We start from the raw sequence: 20,962 nt of genomic DNA, 5'->3' as shown, positions 1-20,962 counted from the left end.
ATAGGTGGAACACAGAGAATTTTTAGGGCACCACAACTACACTGTATGGTGCTATCATGGGGGATATATGTCATTATACATTTGTCCAAACCCAAAGAATATACAACACTAGGGATGAACCCCAATATAAACTATGGACTCTGGGTGATAATGTTGTGTCAACGTCCATTTTGTCAATTGTCAACAAATATACCACTCTGGTGAGTGATACTAATAATGGGGGAAGCTATCTCTATTGGGGGCCAAGGAGTATACAGGAAATATCTGTTATCTTCTCTATTTTCCTATAAACTTAAGACTGATCTAAAAAAAATTAAAATTTTAATCCTCAGGGTGCCTGGGTGGCTCAGTCAGTTGAGTGTCCAATTCTTGATTTTGGCTCAGGTCATGATCTCAGGATTATGAGACTGAGCTCCATGTCAGGCTCCACATACTAGGCATGGAACCTACTTGCCATTCCCTCTCTCCCTCTGCCTCTCTTCTTTCATTTTTTTTCTTTCTTCCTTTCTTTTTTTTTTAAGATTTATTTGAGAAATAGAGAACACAAGGAGGGAGAGGGGCAGAGGGAGAAACAAATTTCCTGCTGAGCAGGAAGCCCAATCCGGGACTCGATTCCAGGACTCTGGGATCATGACCTGAGCCAAAGGTAGACTTAAGCAATTGAGCTACCCAGGCACCCCCAACCCCACTTCCCTCTCTTAAAAAAAAAAAATTAGTCCTTACCCGTGCCTACTGTCTTCATAGAAGCCACTAAGGATAGTGACTATAGAAAGTACCTACTCCTTCCCCCACAAATACCCACAGAGAACTTTGCTCCTGGTTACTGCAATATTCTCCCTTATGATAATGTAAAAGCCCACTGTCAACTCACTCTTTTGGGTCTTTCTTATGGGCTGCTCTTTCCTAATTTCCCCCAAAGAAGACCCATGATAGTTTACCATCTGATCCCTCTCGACCAGATTCCTTCACTAACCCTACCATCTAATGCTCATGTAATCAAAACTGTGATTTGGAATCCAACATTCAGTACTGACTTTATGATTCTCACCTTCCAGCACTCTTGATATTCTGTATCTCCTGATATCCTTAGCACTTCTTTAGTATTTGTATTTAGTATTTTTCTTATTTCAGCACTTTATTATTTAATACATGAACTCGTAATTTTAAGATCCTGAATCTAAAGTTCTGGTATCTTTAAATCTAAAATGTAAATTTATAAGTATAAACCACACTATTATAAACAGAGAGAGTCAATTATATTCCTAGGCAGAGAGATTAGTTCAATTTCCAGAATGGCTGAAGTTGAGACTTTTATTCTCACAACAATCAAGCTAGTGCTCTAGGTTAGATCTATTTCAGGATGTGGGTAAGAGCCTCACTGCATAGGAAATTTTCCAATTGCATTTCTAATATTAGATTAACACTGTTGTTTAATTTAATGTGATATCTTGTACAACTATATTGTTTCAGAATTATCCATCTGAGTCCCTCTTTCTCTGACTCCCTCCTTCCTTTCTTGACTTAAGCTCACAAAGACAAACATGATGTGCTATTCTCATGTCCCAAGGCCTAGGGCAATGCCTGGACCATGGTGAATGCTCCATGGATGTGTGTGGACAGACCCATTCAATTTGTGAGTAAAAGATTAAAAGAATGAATAGTATATTCACTAAACATATCAACTCTACATAGAGAGAAACAATGTAGATAATAGTGAATGGTGAAGTATTGTCATTGTAGATTTGGCAGGGATCGTAGCAGAAGCTTCTCATTGGAATACTTCTCTAAAGTCTAAATTTCCGAAGTGAAGAGGGCAGGGCAGGGCTTAATTGTGTCTCACCAAACATTAATATGTTCAAGTCCAAACCCCCAGGACCTCAGAATGTAATTGTATCTGGAGATAGGGTCTTTAAACAGACAATTAAGTCAAAATGAGGTGATTAGAGTGGGCCCTAATCCCATATGACTGGTATCTTTCTAAGGGGAAAGTTGGATACAGACATTAGGCAGAATTAAGACTATGTGAAGACACAGTGAGAAGATAGCCATATATAAGGCAAGGAGAAAAGCCTCAGAAGGAATATAACTTTCTGACACTGGTCTTAGACTTCTAGGTTTCAAAACTGAATAAATAAATTTCTGTTGTTTAAGTCACTCAGTTTGTGACAAACTAATACAGCAGAGCATGAGCTGCTGTAGAAGGCAATGGTGCTTCATACAATGAAGCATCTTTCATAGAGCAAAGAAGAAATGAAAGAAATTTCATGATTGCCTATGATAGGCCTGGGTGCAGTGCTAGGTCGTTCATGGGAATCATCCTTTTAGCTCTTCCCCAAACTGTATAATGTCACATTATTAACCCAGTTTTTAAAATAAGTGAGTTTTAGAGATTAAGAGGCTTTCTTATGATCGTTGGCCAATTTCAGTAACAGTTTCAATAATGCCTAGGTGACTTCAAAGTTTTTATTCTTTTTTGAACAAAGTCTATGTTCTTTATGACTTCTATAGGACAGAAGGGCTCTGATGTCTGGGGGTCTGTGAGAAAGATGCTGCTATCTCCACAGGCAGAAGAGCATCTCCATACACAATCTGGAGGTAGACAGCACACAATTGACATTTTTTAAAATCACATCTCTAAAATTATAGTATGTGCCAGAATACAAGATGCAATTTTTCAGATACACAAAAAATAGAAAACAAAGAAAAATAGAAAGCAAAGGTGGATGAGGGAGAAAGGGAAGAATCTGCAAGTGACTTTGCATCAACTGAGTTGTTATTTTGCATGGAGAGCAAACACTTAAGGCCAGAACTAGAATGAACTGAAAGCAAAACACAAAATATCACCACTGTAAAGTTCAAGTTAGCAGTAATTTCTGAAACAGAGTCCTATCACCTTGAGATGGAAATTAGGTTATACCTAGAACATATTAAATCTAAATCTGTTCCTACCATAATAATCCAGGAGTCAAAGCAAAGGAGGCACTGCTATATTTCTATTCAAATTAAAGTTTTCTGTTTGTTATATACTGATTATATACATACATTCATTTTTACTGAGATATTTAATGATGGGGGAAACAAAGGCAAAAGAAAATTTTCTTACTACTTACAGCCCATTCACAAGTCCTTGAAACAGGCAGAGTGACATTCCTCTAGGAGCTCAGTTGCATGGATATTAATCCTTGCTGAGAGCAAATGACCATCTTAGCCTGACTCTCAGGATCCTTTGAATCTACTTTAACATGTAAAAATTCTTTTGGAAACTTCCTTTATCTCTACCCTCCCCCAAGAGGGTATCTTGGGGTATCTTGGGGGTATCTCTACCCTGTCCCAAGATATATGTTGGATATCATCCCTCAAGCATATGATTCATCGATACACATCTGAAGGGTCTCATGACTAAGGTTTTTTTAGACAGTAATAAATTACCTTTTCCTAACAATAGCTAGCCCCCTCAAGCTCCTGGAAACCTTGCTTCCAAAATTCCTTACAGAGTTAATGTCCTAATCCCCTCTCAACTTGAAAGTATATAATGGGTCACTCTTCATTACCCCAGTACAGCCCTTTCTGCTCACAGGTCCTGCCCCTGTGCTTTAATAAAACCACTTTTTTGCACCAAAGACATCTTAAGAATTCTTTCTTGGCCGTCAGCTTTGAACCCCGACATCTTTCCTACATGATTTAATATTTGTCCGAAAGTGATTTGGATTCCCAGGGGACATTTGGCAATGTCTAGAGACACTTCCGTTGACATAATCGAGGGCAAGTGGTACTGGCATCTAGTTGACAGAGGCCAGGAATGTGACTAAACATCCTACAACCCACTTAACAGCCCCACATCTCCACCTTGCAACAAAGAATTATCCAGCTCAGTATGTCAATAGCAATGAGGGTTCCTACAAAAGAAATCACTCCTTTTCTTTGCCAGCTTACTTTGTACCAGCTGTAATGATATATTAGTTCTGACTGTAAGTAATACATGTAATATAGAGGAATTCTTTAAATGTATATAAGTTGACTTGTTTTAAAATTAACCAACATTACTAATATCTGTTTTTTATAGAACTGAGTGTATGGTGGGGCACCTGGGTGGCTCAGTCAGTTAAGTGCCAACTCTTGATTTTGGCTTAGGTCATGGTCTCAGAGTTGTGAGATCAAACCCTACCTTGGGCTCTGTGCTTGGTGTGGAGCCTGCTTAAGATTCTCTCCCCCTCTGCCTTTGTCCTTCCCCCACTCCCCAAATAGAACTGCATGTATGGTATGAAACTTCATTTACCATTTAACATGTTGTGTTTTGTGGTCTATTATTACCTGATAAACAGTTAATACATTTTAAAGTGTGATTATCTACTTTCCAGAATTAGAATACTAATATCCAGAATATCATAGTATCATATCCAGAATATACTATTTTGCACCTGGAATCCAGTATATAATATATAAACAAACAATGTATTTCTTTTAAATGTATTTTTATGATATCATGGAATGTACTTTTTGCCCAATATTATCTCTGAAAAATTAACATATATCTTATAGATCTTTGTGTCCTATATATAGTATGAAGTGACATTAGGGAATTTTTAAGTTAAAAGTTCATTTAAATTCCCCATCCATTTCACTTCTACATATTAGATTTGCACAGATTAGGCTCAATTCAGCAAACATTTACTGAGCACTAGGGCAATAATGATGATAAAGAAAGCCGCTAGCTGTGAAAAGCTCACTTCTGGCCAAAGAGAAACACAAATAGCAAGATATTTTTCACTGCAGTTGGAATTACAACAAGATATAAAATGAAGTTTCCATCTTTGTATTTATTTTCTCCCCCTAAGTGTCTACCAATCAGTTTTCCTGTTTCCTTACAGTTTTAATGACTACCAATTTTAGGAATTTTAATGTTATACTGAGTCAAGACCCATGATTTCTTTTTAAAAACAATTTATTCATGAGAGACAGAGACAGAGACAGAGAGGCAGAGACACAGGCAGAAGGAGAAGCAGGCTTCCTATTGGGAGCCCGATGCAGGGCTTGATCCTGGGGTCCTGGAATCACACCCTGAGCTGAAGGCAGATGCTCAACCATTGAGCCATCCAGGTGTCCCAAATATCCACAATTTCTAAAGCAAATTTTGAATCATTTGGGACACTTTCTTTCCAGTTGCTCTTTATAGATAACAGTACAATGGAAATTTCAAATATTTGCATTTTATTTTTCTTTTAGATTATTTCCTTAAAATAAGCTTTAGAAAAGTTGGATTGTTGAGTCAAATACTGTTAACATTTTTTTTACTCTAAGTATATTATTTTGTTACTTATAAAAGCACTGTACCAACTTCCATTGCAATTTAAGTAAAAAAAAAAAAGTCACTGCATATTTTTTAGCTTGGAGTTTCATCCATAAAAGGGTTTTGTAATTGAATGATATTTTATATTTAAAATTTTTTATTTAAATTAAATTAACATACAGTGTATTTTTAGTTTCAGGGGTAGAATTTAGTGATTCATCAGTTGTATATAACACCCAGTGCTCATTATATCAAGTGCCCCCAATGCCATCACCCATTACCCCATCTCCCACCCACTTCCCCTCTAGCAACTCTCAATTTGTTTTCTATAGTTAAAAGTCTCTTATCATTTTCCTCTATTTTTATTTTATTTTTCTTTCCCTTCCTTTATGTTCATCTGTTTATTAAAGTCCACATATGAGTGAAATCACATGATATTTGTCTTTATCTGACTTATTTCACTTAGCATAATTCCCTCTAGAGTTCTATCCATGTCATTGCAAATGGCAAGATTTCATGCCTTTTTGATGGTTGAGTAGTATTCCATTGCATATATACACCACATCTTCTTTATTCATCCATCTTTTGATGGATATCTGGGCTCTTTCTACAGCTTGGCCCTTGTGGACATTCTTGCTACTAACATTGGGGTGCATGTGCCCCTTCAAATCATTATTTTTGTAACCTTTGTAACCAAATACCTAGTATTGCAATTGTTGGGTCATAGGGTAGTTTTATTTTTAAATTTTGTAATTGAATAAGATTTTAAATGTACCTTCAATTTTGTTTAAATTTTAGATCTCTGACTAGTAGTATGGAAGAAACGTTCCTATATTCTAATTTGCCCTATTTTCTGAAGTTAAATATTTATGTCATATGTTGATTTGTCTGCTAAGAGTCCCAAGACTTTTTCAGAAATTTAAATAGATTATTTATTAATCAAACAGTCCCACTATCATTTGGTTTAGAGATTTCTTTTTTTGTATTAGTTTCAGAGGTAGAATTTAGTTTAGGTTTTAGTTTAGTTTAGAATTTAGATTCATCAGTTACATACAACACTCAGTGCTCATTACTTCAAGTGCCCTCCTTAATGCCCATCACCCAATTACCCTATTCCCTCACTCACCTCCCCTCCAGAACACTCAGTTTACTTCCTATAGTTAAGAGTCTCTTAAAATTTGCCTCCCTCTCTGTTTTCGGCTTACAAATTCTTAAAGGATCCTTGTATTCATGGTACATTTAAGCAGGTTTTGAACAACCAAAAGAAACTGGAATCCTGAGAACATTCAATACTTTCCACAAAGATGGGTGGAGGGGGAGCAGAGTTTAATGTCTATGACAACAAAAGCCATAATACTAGTTATCCACTTATCAAAGAGGCATGATTTGCTTTCAAAGTGATTGTAGTAATCCAGTTTAAAGTAAATAGGAAAAAACAAAAACAAAAAACAAAAGAGATACCATCTGTTGAAAATGTCTTTTATTCTTGCCTTTTCTTTCCTTCCACTTTCTCTGGGTGAGTAGTTTAAGGGGATTAATGTGAACATCTGAACATGCTGTTTTGCACCAAGCTCACTTAGCCTTTTCTTCTCAAGTCCTTGACCCAGATAAAGAAAGATATGATTTCCAAATTCAAAGAAAGCTTCAATTGGAGGGGAGGAGAAAAATGCTATCTCAGCTCAAAGTCTGATTTCTCTGCTGTCCTACAGTTGTAATTGCAAAATAGAGCTTCACTTAAAAATATCTCCCTTTGTTCATCTAGACCTCACAAAATCATGATGTGGCAAGGGACCTCGAGATGTCATTTACCATCATGGACTATATACTCTGAACCAAAACTCAAAAGAAATAGCCTACCTAACAAAATACTTTTTTCATCTTATTTGCTAATGTATTTATAATGACCTTGTAAGTGTTCAAAGGTCACGTGATATATACACAAAAATCAATCTCCTCAGTTTTGCTCATCTCTTGGTCCCTAGGCAATCTTATCTACTGTCAAAAGCATCAACAGGATTTATGTGCTGTCCCTCCTCATTCAGCTCTTTGATTGAGTCTGTTTATCCATGTGCCTATAAACATGTCTCTCATGTAAATGCACATCTCACAGGTTTCTAAACTCCACGCATCCAAAAATGAAATCATATTTCCTTCCAAACCAGTTTCTCTATCTCTCATCCTCTCTCCATGAACAATACCATATTCATTACCCAAGCCAGAAAATTCAGAGTGCCCATGGGCTCTTTTCTCTTTTTCCCACACTGTCACCAGAGCCTGTCAATCCTACCTGAAGAGAAAATCTCTCTTGTACTTTTCCTTCTCTTCATTCTCACCACTGCTGACTTAGTGCACATTCTTACAACTTCCTGAGCAAATTACTGAAGGCACATCCTTTTGCCACCAGTGTTATCACCATCTACCTGTACCCCACACAACACCCCTCTGGATGCTCCTTATCTTGGTCAGAGATATTTATAAAATACACATCTCATCCATGTAAGCACAACTCTTTATGATCTTATTTTAAACATTTGAGTTTGCTGCTGTAACTGAAATAGTCACGAACGAAAGTCATGTTCACTACCACAATAGGGCAAAGGAAGAAATCTTGGATGGTTTTAAAGAACAGTTGCCAGGCTGATTTTTTTTCCCCCTAACACAGGACTTCTGGGTTTGAAAACTGCCAAGCAGCCTTGAAATCCTGCTTGTCCCATGCCCCACTCTGTGCTCCATCCTGTAATCCCACTTCAGAAAGTCTCTTCCATTTAAAATACAGATTATGAAAAATTAATTAAATACAGATTGTGAACTCAGTAATGGGACAGACAGAAGATAAAATATATGCAGACTTCAAAAGCTACAACATATAGCTGTTTAGTTAAGGAAACTGACAGATCCTTCAAGTCCTCCTAAACTGTTATCAATAATATTCAATAATTCTATTTCCTTTGAGGTACTCTGAGCCCTATAAAAAGCAACTCTTTGAATAAACAGCTCACAGAAACAGTGACCACAAGAAAAATCTTCATCCCTTTCTCACCATTAAAAATAATTCCTTGGGTATCAAAAAACAGGGAAAAGAGAAGGATTCCTTCTTATTGATGCGTAAGTTCTTTCAGTGGTATTTTTTAACTATAGTGGGCCAGTGTGCTATGGGAACCCACTGGTACCAGAGAAAGCCCCTTATTTTTCCAGGAGTTTGAGGGTAGCAATAGCACCCAGCATGAGGATCAGTACCAAGGATCAGTACCAAGACGGTGTGCAATAACTGTGGAATGAATATTAGAGGAAAAGCGTTGCAAAAATGATGAGACACTTGAAAAAGAGGCATGGGGATCCCTGGGAGGCGCAGCGGTTTAGCGCCTGCCTTTGGCCCAGGGCGCGATCCTGGAGACCCAGGATCGAATCCCACGTCAGGCTCCCGGTGCATGGAGCCTGCTTCTCCCTCTGCCTGTCTCTCTGCCTCTCTCTCTCTCTCTGTGTGACTATCATAAAAAAGAAGAAAAAGAAAAAGAGGCATGTACCTAGTTTAGTGGGGTATAGAGGAGGAGGCCTTGTACCTACTGGTTTAGTGAGATGAACTGGTACCAGGGAAGGCTTCTAGGCAGAATGTTCGAGACAGGGCTCTTTGAGTTACTAGACAGCTTGTGCAGGTCCCATTTCTGGAAATTCCCTTACCTATTTCTCTACATGCTGTACTCATTATTCAAGACCCACATGAAGTCTCCTCAGTGGAGCCGCTCCCCACAATTACACTCCCATCAAAATCTGTTCTCCAAAAGTGGAGCGCTTCATTTATAACAACTTTCATAGTATGTTCTTAACACATGCTAAGGTCCTCTAGTTTATCGATTTTGTTGGAACGCTTATGTAGCACTTACTATGTAATAGGTAGTGTCCTCATAGCTTTGCAATAATACCTCACTTAATCTTCACTCACCTATTATCCCTATTTTACTGAGGAAAACTGCATCCCAGACTTCTAGAATTCTGCCTTTTGTACTACAGAACAAGCTTCTACAGAGAAAATAATAATGCATGGTCTCCATCTTTATAACCTCAGCTTGTAACACATGACTTAACAAATCGTTGACTTTAAAACATACATATATACTGTTAAATAAAGAATATTTTGCAGAGATGCCTATCCAAATTGAAGCAACTCTATTCATTTTCAGAGACACTTCAATTCTCTTTTATATAACCTTTCCTTAACAACTAAAGTATTTTGTGAATTATTTCTCTTGGCTTAAAGATGATGAAAATAATAGTTATTGACATAACTATTGACATAACTATGAGCCCAAGTAAAGCTCATCAAGGTCTGGTTAACTCATTTACTTCAGAAAGACAATTCTCAAATCACTGCCTTAAAAAGATGCAGTGCTTGCAAGTTTTCTGTGAGAAATCTCAGATCAGAACTGTGCCAGCATGCTGTTTAATGTGCTACTAAAGAACAGAGGATGTCTACAGTTGAAGTTGCTGCTGATGAGCAGATCAACACACTGTCCTCACTACCAATCCTATGCACCTCAGGCAAGTGTGTAGAAAGACCTAGAGCACAGTGACCAGGAGTGACTTGTGAGCAAACCCTCCTTAACCACCATGACTCCAAGTGTCTGGAGGGTCAGGATCTGTGCAGTGTCAATAAGGAAGATGCTGATTGCATAGATGGTGTCAGACACCTAAAAGGTGACAGTGCACTGCATTCATGCAGTTCCATACCAAACAGAGAATCAAATATCATTAGAAACAATCTGACTGGCCTCTGTGTCTCCTAAAACTTTGGTTATTTTTAAGTACCAAAAAATTAAGCCTAGTTTGGAGTAATAAAGGCACTAATTTTGTAAAGTGCCAAAAGAACACTGCTTTTCTTTCAATGATTACAATCTCATTCATTTGGAGCAAGTCTCCAATTTAAAATGCCAGCACCCCATGAGGAGGTAAACCTCTTGTCATTATCAGTTAACCCCTAGTTTATCCAGTAATTCCCTCCCAGAGATCAGTACGCCTGCAGGTAAGGATAAGAAAAGGACCTGGACTGGGGCCAAGAGCAAGGAGAGGAGTCCTAGGAGAAAAACAACCACTTTAAGTGAGGAAGGCCCAAAAAGCCTATATACTGTGCTTCACAGTTTTCACAGGCTGGCTGTGTCACTAGGACAGAGCAGAGCTGCAGGTGGATCCAGGATATTGCAATAATAAGCAGCTACTACTCAGGACGCATTTTCAGTGAGAGAGAAGTGTTTCTTTACCAGTGTTTCTTTTCAAAATAAAAAATGGTTTGGATGAATAGAATCAAGGTCTACTGGGCCAGTACCCATAATGCCTAGAGAATAATCCAACAGCCAGGAGAAGGCACCATGCTCTGACACCAGTTCAGCAGTGACAGGGCTACACAGAATTCAGGGCTGAAATTACTCAGAACTAGTCAGCAACTCAGTGTTCTGAAGGACAAGGTGCATTGCTGCTCCCTGCATGCCCTGACTGAAAAATGTTTGTTTCATAAATAGTATGAAGAAGTCATTGAGATGCTGTTGATGGCTTACTCCTACTTATTCAGTTGTGTTCTGGAGACAAGAAATGCAGAAGATCTGCCATCTCTGTCACATTCTAATCATCTGACTAGTGGACCAAAGCTACCTACTAACTGGAACTTCTAAAATGACCAAGGGTGGGTTTAGACTCCAGTGCACAAAAGGTGCATTTTCAGTTGAGCTAAAAATGAAGAGAAGCTGAAAGATCCAGGACACAGATGGTACAGGAATGACAACAACAACAACAAAAAAAAACAGACTTAAAGTCCTTCCCATTGCACTCAGGCCAAGAGCCAGAGATGCCCTGAACTGTTATACAGGTTGTTCCCTGCACAAGGGCACACAGTCCAGACACACATGAGTGGGAAACTCAATTCCTTTCTGCAAGCCAAGCAATGGCCAAGGCAAGACTGTGCCAGTATCCGAAGGGGTACCTTTTTCTAACTGGTCTGCCTAAAGTGGGCACCTTTTTTTAATAAGTGGTTCACTCAGCAGGTGTACTTTTTTTTTAGTAGACACAAAAACAATTCATATATATGCCGAGGTCATACCAAGTCCAGCTCAATTGGGTCTAAGCAGGAGCAAAATAGAAAACTAAGGGGGTGATCTGGGCTCCCACACCACAGCCACAGTTCTCATCCTTCCCTCCTACAGACAAATCTCTGCTCTTACAACAAAGGGAGGGACCAGAGGTATCGTGCATGCTTATGAACACCTGCCCAGTTGAGAGATGAGCAGCAGCAGGTGGTTAGTTGAAAAAAGCCCTGTGATGGGACCACCTCTGAGATGGTCATGTTTCTTTGTCATATGTTGGAAAATGAGAGGTTGAAGGGAACTTGGAAAAACCTATGTGTTGAGCAATGGGAATGGGCTAAAGTATTAAAGATAATTTCTGCCTAATTTGTAGGTTTTCCCAGAGCTAGATGTAACTTTCCCATTTGCTTGTCATCTCCAGGTCCACACTGGAATTCTCAGTTTCACATCTTTACTAAAAAACAGAATTACCCTGCTTGGAGATTTCTCTGTGACCTCATAGATTCATCTTCTCATGAACTTGGGGTACCCTCATGTACTAGATACCCCACAGGGTTTCTCCTCATTGTTGAATACAGCCCCAAAGCTCCCAGCTGGTGTGGAGGAGATACAGTCTTATCACATAGAAGCTTCCCTCACCTAGGATGAATCTCATTCTTTGGTCAAGTACCTGGCTCCATTAGTATGAAGGAGCTCTTATGGTAAGGGTGACACAGCTAAGGTTCTGGAAGTGAAGAGCATCCTTTTCTAGCCTCAGGCATCAGCCAGCTTGCCCATGAATTTTGCATTTTAAGCACTTCAGATCTCAGCTTAATTAAGAGCATCACTGCTCCCAGAGCAATCTGGTGACAGAAAAGCAGGCAAGCAAAAAAGAAGGAAACACAATCACCTCAGCAAAATAAGATCTATTCCTTCAAGCAAGCATTTAAGGAGAAGCTGCTCCTGCCTAGCAGGACACAGGTGGTGCTAGGAAAGCAGGGCAGGGCAAAGAAGAGGGCTGGTAGTCCTGCGAGTATAGCCTGGCCAGGGACCAGACAAAAAGATGAGTGGCCAGAGGGCAGCTTTATAACAACCCATCACCAAGTGTGCAATAGTCTCTTCACAAGTGCAGAGGGCATAGGTGGAGGGGCCAAGGAAAAGGGGTTGGTCCTAAAAATAAGTGTGGGTTACAGAAACCATTAAATGTGAATGTCTGGGAAATGCTTGAGTGGTGGACCTGGCACATTCAAACTGTAGCTGCTACAGTTATGTGGCCCTTGACCTCACTTACCTCCAAGGCTCCCAAAGGACACCTCCAGGAAGAACTGTGCTATAGCTAGCAAGAACTTTGCCTTCTTATCTTCTGGAAAGAGGTGGACCCAGTCCTTTCCCTCCTAGACAAGCAAAGCCCAGGAGAATTCATAGAAATGGTTGAGCTGAGCCACAATCAATTTGTCCCTTCTCTGACAGCTGACTTCTGACAGCAGACACTTTAGAGCACTTAGAAATGCAAAGGACTCAGCTGAAAAGCCACCCGTTTGAGAGTCACAATGCTGGTTTTTCTTTCCTGCATCATCACCTGGACCTGTAGAAATACATATACATCCAGAATACATGTTTCTCAATGAACTAAATGACATTTTACTTAACAGGGATTAAGTTGAGCTCACTTGGAGCTAAAAGACAGGCAAGAGGAAGAAGAGGAAGAAGGGCTAATGCTTTATTACAAAGCAGAATAGTAAAGGAGATGATGATGAAAGAGAGCACTGGAGTCATCCCACTTGGATGTGAACCAGTCTTGTCACTCTGACCATGTGGCTTCAAACACAACAGCACATGTGTAATAGGGTTTTAAATGAGCTAATATATGTTCAGTGCTTAAAAACCACAGTTCACACAGGTTCTCTATACTGTCATCTCTATAATCATTAGCCATTAGTACATAAAAACACTGTGAAATAAATGCTATGATGAGAAAATTGAGGCACTCAACCCAAAGTTACACACATAGTGAATCACTTAGGAATTGAAGCCAGGGCCTGTGATGTCCACTAAGCTGTACTGTCTCTTAAGCTGTACACTTTGCAAGCCGGGCAAAGGGATTCTTATTTAACATCACAAAATTAAAAATTAATGATTTCTCATCAGGGACCATAATTTCACACATTCTTTTATATCTTAGTATGATACTATACCCAGGTAAACCAAGCCATTTTCATAAGTGCTGACCTGCTGGCCCCTAAGCCCATTATCTCCTTCTGAGTCTGCATATTAAAATGCAATTCCTAGCTCCCCACCCCAAACCTATTAAATCAGATTTTCTGAAGTCTACATTTTTAATAAACTTAAGAGTTTACATTTTTAACAAGCTCCCACACACATACACAACCATCCCTATCACCACCCTCCCGCCTATAATTCTCATGCACCCCAAAGTTGGGAGCCATGGCTATAGATTCTATCTATCCAATTTTGTTTTGTTCTTTATATATCCTTAATAAGTACCTGAAATGTTCTCAGTAAGTTTCAAAACATCAAGTTCAAAACCTAAAAAAAGGCATTACTTGTCTTGGCTTTTACAAACAACACAGTCTCACGTAAAAGTGCCGAGTCTGTGGAAGGTACAGGTTGCAGAAGTCCCATTGCTACCATTTATCCAGACTGTTTCCATTAGGAAGGGAAACATTAACTTCATAATTATCCCCACATCCCCAGGTCTGTGGTAGTTCTTTTAATCACTTGTTAGGACGAAAAAGTTAACTCTTTCCTACCCAATGCATACTTCCCAGATACACAGAAGCAAAATGGACTTATCCTTGTTACATCAAGGGCTGCCCTGGTGACCTGTGATCTGGAGATCAACTGTTCAGAGTGAACACATCTGCCAGATACAAATTCCTCCTTCCTCCCTCACTGTAATGTCACTACAGAGGACTTTGTATTTCTAGTACATTTATTACTAAATTACTAAACAAAAATGTGTGCATTTCTAGAATAACATTTGTTATTCTAAACAAAACAATTGTTTGAATCAGTCAAAATGCAAAAAGACTAATTGACCCGTGAACTACCCAGTCTCACGACCTCCACAAAAGTTCACAATTCAATCATCCAACTGGACTCTGGGACATTCAGAGACCACATACTGAGAGTATAGTCTTATTCTAATAACACAGCAAAAAATAATTCCTAAGCTCTGCGTTCAGTGTTTTTCATAATTAACTGATACAGTGAAAAGTACCGGGAAGAAGGGAGAAAGCTGCTCGCCTTTGAAAAATGACAGTGAGTTCACAGCAAGTTTGCTGTGGTGAAATCTATAGTATGCAATTTACCAGTGCCATGGCCCTTCCCCTTGGGGTTCCTGGCCCCCAACCAGCTTGCATGTGACACCCCTCCAGCTGCCCACCCTTTGCTGATACAGTGGCAGTTACATAAATAATATTTCAGTCTGCTGGAAGCTCTGTGGGATTTTCTTCCAAGACAGCACTTATGGGATTTTAGTAGAGGACTGGGTGGAAGTAGGGGAGCAGAGGGGCGAGCAGGAAGAAGGCGATAGAATTACTTCAGGTTGAAAATGAAAAGAAGTAATATATGCAGCTGGCCATTCCCAATTAAGCAACAGCTCCTTGGTTAGCAGTAGTCTGAACCTGCAGCATTTGGGTTGTTTTTCCGCTGAGCTATTTAAGATGTTCATTAGTTCAAAAAGAAATCAGCAAGCAAGCTGCTAATAAAGGTAGTAAATTTGCTTCTATACCAGCCTGATTATGGAGCATTTTTGGCTTATTATCTTATTTAATTGTCTAAGGAAACTAATTGTTTTGGCTCATTTGTTGAAGTTTATAATCTTGGATCATTTTCTTTGCTTGCAGAGCAATCCAGAACATTTTGGCATTGAAGAATGTGTAGTTGATCTATGAGTATAGACTTTTGAATATGCATTTTGACTGTGGTGGAAAATTTATTTATTCAAAAGCTCATTAGTTTATATTGGAATGTTCCTTAGATGGAAATCAATAAAATATTCTATAGGTAAAGGTGTCTCTGTGCATAAGGAAAGGAGACACCCAACTCACTGGATCAGGATGGATCAGAAACCTTCTTTGCCCTAGTAATATACAGTTCATAGACAATACTGTGCTGGCGTTAATAATAATAGGGAGGAGAAGAAGGAAAAGAAAGAAGAAACTGAGAAAGAATCAAACAAATAGACTTCCCAATCCTTCAGATCTGGGGTGAAATTATATTCTGCTACTACCAGCTCTGAACTTCATTTTTCTTCTCTTTAAAGTAGTTACTGCCTCACAAGGTTGTTGAAAGAATTAAATGTGCTAAAGTATATAAGGCTTCTGACCCATAATAGAGCTCCAATGAAATTCGTTCAAGTCAGAACTAAGGTTGCCAGGTAAGATACAGGACACCAGATATCTCAGTTTCCTATTGCTCCTATAACAAATTACCACAAGCTTATCAACTTAAACCAAAACTAATAACGTTATCATACAATTCTGGAGGTTAGAAGTCATTTGTTACTGCATGGCTGTATTTCATCTGGAGACTCCAGGGAAGAATCTATTTCCTTGCCCCCTCCCCCACTTTTTTAAACTACTAGAAGGCACCTATATTCCTTGGCTCATGGCTTCTTTATCTTTAAAGCCAGCAGCATAGCATCCGCTCTACTCTTTGACCTCTGCTTCCATCTGTGTATCTTCTTCTTTATAAGGACCCTTGTGATTATCTGACCCCTCAAGATAATTCAAGGTAATTTCATTTGTAGATTCTTAATTTATTCATATCTACAAAGTCCCTTCTGCCATATAAGGTAACAAACTGACATATTCTGGGAATTGAGACTGGAACAATTGTGGAAGCCACTGTTCAGCCTACCACAGCTCGCTCTCTGGCCTCCAAAGGCTTTTTTTCACATCTTATAGAAAACACATTCACTCAATCACAATACTTCCGAGTGTCTCAATCTATTATAGCAGCAATGCATTTCAAAGTCTAAGTATCATCAACTCAAAAGTCCTAAATCTCACTTTAAATTTTATATGGGTCATAAGTCTCAGTATGATCCATTTGAAGCAAAATTCCTCTCTATCTGTGGATCTGTAAAAAAAAAAAAAAAAAGTTATGTGACCCCAAAATACAATGATGAGACAGACATAAGATAACAATTATATATTTGACAGATGAATGCATAAATGAATTTATAAATAAGTTAATGGTTTTTAAAAGGCCATGAATTTCTCTATTCTCTAATATGTAATCATATGCAAAAGAACCAACAAGGCAGATTAATTCAATTTAATTTGACCAGTATTTATTAACTGCCTACTTTGCTTTCTGAAGTCAGGATTGATGTGAGACATATAACAAATACGAGAGCTTAGTCCATTCATTTTAATGAATGAATGGACTCATTCATTCTTCACATGGGCCAGGCAATGTGCTTGATGCAGAGTTGTTATCAGAAACATCTTGGCAATGGGAGTACCTGGGTGGCTCAGTGGTTGAGTGTCTACCTTTGGCTCAAGTGGTGATCCCAGGGTTTGGGGACCGAGTCCTGCATTGGTCTCCTCGTAGGGAGATTGCTTCTCCCTCTGCCTGTGTCTCTGCTTTCTCTGTGTGTGTCTCATGAATGAATAAACAAAGTCTTAAAAAAAAAAAAGATAACAATTATAGTCATTCCCATTCAAAAGTAAGGGTGAGGGGTAAAATGAAAAAAAAGAAGAAGAAGAAGAAGAAGAAGAAGAAGAAGAAGAAGAAGAATCATCACTGGTTCCAGGCAATACTGAGATAGAACTGGAAAAAATTAATTAGGTTTCAAGGCCTGGTAATAATCCTCTGTGGTTCTCAGCTTTATCCTCTGGGCCCCCACTTCCATCCTTGGGCATGAGGTTCTGCTCTCTGGACAAACAGCTCTGCTGCCTAGATTATTCTTCCTTTTTTCATGAAGTGGAGATCATATTTGCAGCTGAGTAACTTTTCTAGTCTATTTCCTGCAGGCAGAATTTTGGACTATAGCAGCTTTCATTTCTTCTTTTCTCTATCCTTTTTAGTCCAAGTTGGCAGTACTTCTGAAGACAGAACGTCCTCGAGAACATTGTGCGTATACCATATATGTATTATGGATTCCCTCCATTAGACGAAAGGCTGCTCCACAGATCCTTTCAGATCATTTTGGCTCTATTTTTTATTTCTCCTGAGATGGCTGAAAGGATCCATGAGTCGAATGCATAATCTCCTCAAAGGGACCTCTACACGATTGAATACTTGGACCTTCTGATCCTTCCAAGGAATTAGTGAAAGGTTGCTGAGCCACACCCCAGGCTTTCTCTCCAGAGCATGCTTTCCTGACAATCTCCTAACTGCATCTTTGCAATATGAATAGGCTAAGAATTTTCTCAATAATCAGTTCTTTTTTCTTTTTTGCTTAGAGTTCTTCCCTCAATCTCTCTCTTTACTCTCACATTTTACAATAAGCAGCAAGAAGAAACCAGGCTGTGCCTTCAACACTTTAGAGATCTCCTCAGTTAAATACCTAAGCCCATCACTTATAAGTTCTGCTTTCTATATAACAATAGGACACAACTTAGCTCAATTTTCTTTCACTATATAACAAAGATTCCCTTTACTTTAGTTTCCAGTAATACCTAGTTAAGTTCAAATTTCAGGTTAAAAAAATGAATAACATTTAGTACAAGGAAGTCCCAAATATTACCTGGGACACACTGAAACTAAAAAGTTAATACTATTTATCTGAAATTCAAGTTTAACTAGACATCTTGAATTTTTATTTGCTAAATCTGGTAGTCTTCATGAATGGTTATGAGAGAACAGGAGACAGAATGAGAAAAAGCTGAAAATGAAGAAAATAGAAGAAATGCACTACATAAGGCTGTGTCTGGGAAAGCAGACCTTATTAGGGAGCTATGGTAGGAAACTGAACAGACAAGGAAGCAACTCTAAAGGTTCAGAGATGGTGAGGTATACAGGGAAGGGAATTAATCCTGAAGAGCTAGAGGCACTGAAAATGAACACCTTGCCTCTTTCTTTAGCTAAGGGTCATGCCTGCCAAGAGAACTTCATTTTAGCAACACTTATCTCTGGAGGAAGAAAGGTACTCTTCATCATTCTCTAGGCTTCTTATACTTAGAGACACACAACACACACACACTCTGCATGTGTGCAAATTGGAGTACATCTCTGTGCATGGCAGCACCATGGTGAGTTTTGTCACTTATTAACAGAAAAGTTTTCCTCAATGGGAAGCCAACAACTTTTATGCTCCAAGTTTATAGACCACATTGAATTTATTCTCATTTAATTTGCTACCCGGAATTTAAGTATGGGTCAAGTTGTCCCACACACACAATTATATATGTGTGTGTATATATTTATTTATTTAATTTATAAATGTATACATACACATATATACAATGTATATATACTTATATTTCTATTGTGTATAATGTACTTATATCATGTGTGTGTATATATTTATATTGTGTATAATGTATTTATATTCATATATATAACACACATATATATACATATATACAAACACATACATATATTATGTATAATGTTACCTTATTTATATGTGCCTTTTCCAAAGCAAAGGGAATTTGAAGTGTATCAATGGCATCTACTGCACTTAATTGTTTGCTTCACTGCCCTTCCAACCTCCCACTAAAAGCAGGAGAATCCTTCACTTAAACTTCTCTGCCACTTGAGGAGAGTAGAAGGAAGACCACTTATCTTGGAATGGCTTTATAGCTATTTCAGGTATGAACCACCTTTGCTCAGTGGTCCTCAAGGTAGAAACTGAACAAGTTGGGATGGGAAAACATGATTGCTTCTTCTCCTGATTGTTCCTGAATGCAGTTTTCAGGAGAAGATTCTTCCTAACAGTAATATCACATGTTTAGTTCTTTGTGTGTCAGGAGGTCTTCTAAGCATTTTACATATATTGAATCTCAACAGAACCCAATAAAGAAAGTACTAATGTCATCCTTATTTTATTAATGAGAGAATACTGAGACACAGGTAGATTAAATAATTTGCCCAGGGTCACAGTTATGAATGGTAGTCTGGGTCCAGAATCTAAGTTCCTCACCAGTCTGCACCCTGTCCCTTCCACTATTTCAAATGAATTTCTAAGATACCAGGCACACCTATAACCAAACATGAGTGACAAGACTCATCTAACAGAAGTAAACAGAAAGAACTCTAGTTTATGTGAGAAGATCTCAGTTTAAGCACTCTTGCTGACTTAACACGTGGAAAAATTCCTTAGTTCTTCAGTATAAATATTTTTAAAAATAAAAGCCAAAGTCAAAAGTGGAATGAAGCACCCATAAGCACAATTAATACATTCTGGCTCTTCAATACAAATGATTGCTTTAAAAGTAATTATGTTTAATATTGAAAAAGTATGATTAACTAGACAACTTTATCCACTGCTGATCAAAGTGCTAGCAAAATGGATTCTCCCTTCTTGCAAAGCACTTGGTCAGAATGATTCAAAAACATTTCATACCCTTTGATCCAATAATTATCAGACCGTCCTAAGAAACTCTTAAAGAACTTTATAAAGATGTTCATCAAAGCACTACTATGCACATTGAATACGCAAACTGTGTATAATAATACTCTCTATTAAAAATAATGAGTTCTCATGATACTTTAAAAATTGACCTTTTGTTTAAAATCATTCCTTGACTTTCTCAATATCACTGAAGGCCAGAGATCATTCCAGTAAGGTAGTGATGAACTGGCAGTCAGAACTTCAGGTTGAAAAATTACTTTGTTGTTCTCTTCTTTCAAAAAAAAAATTACAGGAAAACAAGATCAAGCAAGGAAATTTGTTTCAAAGAAACCCCTTGCACAGAACATCCTGGAGTCACTCATTTCATTCCTTTCTCCTACTCTGCCTTCATCTTTGTCTTGGTATCAAAGAGTCTTCAGGGTCAGAGTGATGACACAGAGCAAATCTGCAAGATCCACCTTCATCTAAGAAACATGGCATTCTACATCCAGGTAGCAAACAGTTTAAAAAGATTTCGAATATCCACTAACAACTTTTTAAAAGTTTTTTGTTTTTTGTGGGTTTTTTTTTTGTTGTTGTTCAGAGTATCAAGACACTCTTTCTAAGCTGTTCAGATTTCTTCTCATTTGGATAAAGGGAATGTACATAGGAGAATGTTAAATGCTTACAATATTCAGAGAAGAGAAACAGCTGAGATTAGAATTCCACATTTTAGATTTAATCTATAAATTCACATCAGCATCATATCCTTCTCTTGTCAGTTTACATGTACAAATTATAATACAAAGGGGTAGGAGCGATCTAATCTTTAGACAGGTAATCATATGACCAGCCCTTCAAGAAAGAGTTATATCTTATGCAGGCAACAGACTGTAATAGACTATGCTCTCTCAGCCCTTCTCTAAGGCTCTGAATGTTGGCTGTACACATCAGTTGATCCATTAAACTAAAGTTAATGATCCTGCAATGAGTACTCATATTCTGAGCTTAATAACAGAAAAAATTCCTGCAAATGACTGATTCTACCCTCTGAAATGTACCACATGCATTTTTCTAAGCTATGAATTCATTTATTCA

The 20,962-nt window shown here is 38.2% G+C and overlaps 1 long non-coding RNA gene across 1 annotated transcript in view; it reads right to left on the bottom strand.

Annotated features, from left to right (window-relative positions):
• LOC111097222 overlaps window positions 1–20,962 on the bottom strand; it is a 39,330-nt gene that overhangs the window by 14,485 nt on the left and 3,883 nt on the right. The window contains exon 2 of the long non-coding RNA XR_005362884.1: window positions 16,371–16,440. This is a non-coding gene — a long non-coding RNA (uncharacterized LOC111097222). The remainder of the gene's footprint in view (window positions 1–16,370; window positions 16,441–20,962) is intronic.

This window comes from Canis lupus, chromosome 8 (genome assembly GCF_011100685.1).
Source record: "Canis lupus familiaris isolate Mischka breed German Shepherd chromosome 8, alternate assembly UU_Cfam_GSD_1.0, whole genome shotgun sequence".
In the NCBI taxonomy this organism is placed as follows: domain Eukaryota; kingdom Metazoa; phylum Chordata; class Mammalia; order Carnivora; family Canidae; genus Canis; species Canis lupus.
Note: the sequence above shows the minus strand (reverse complement) of the source record. Positions and strands in the feature narration are given on the sequence as shown.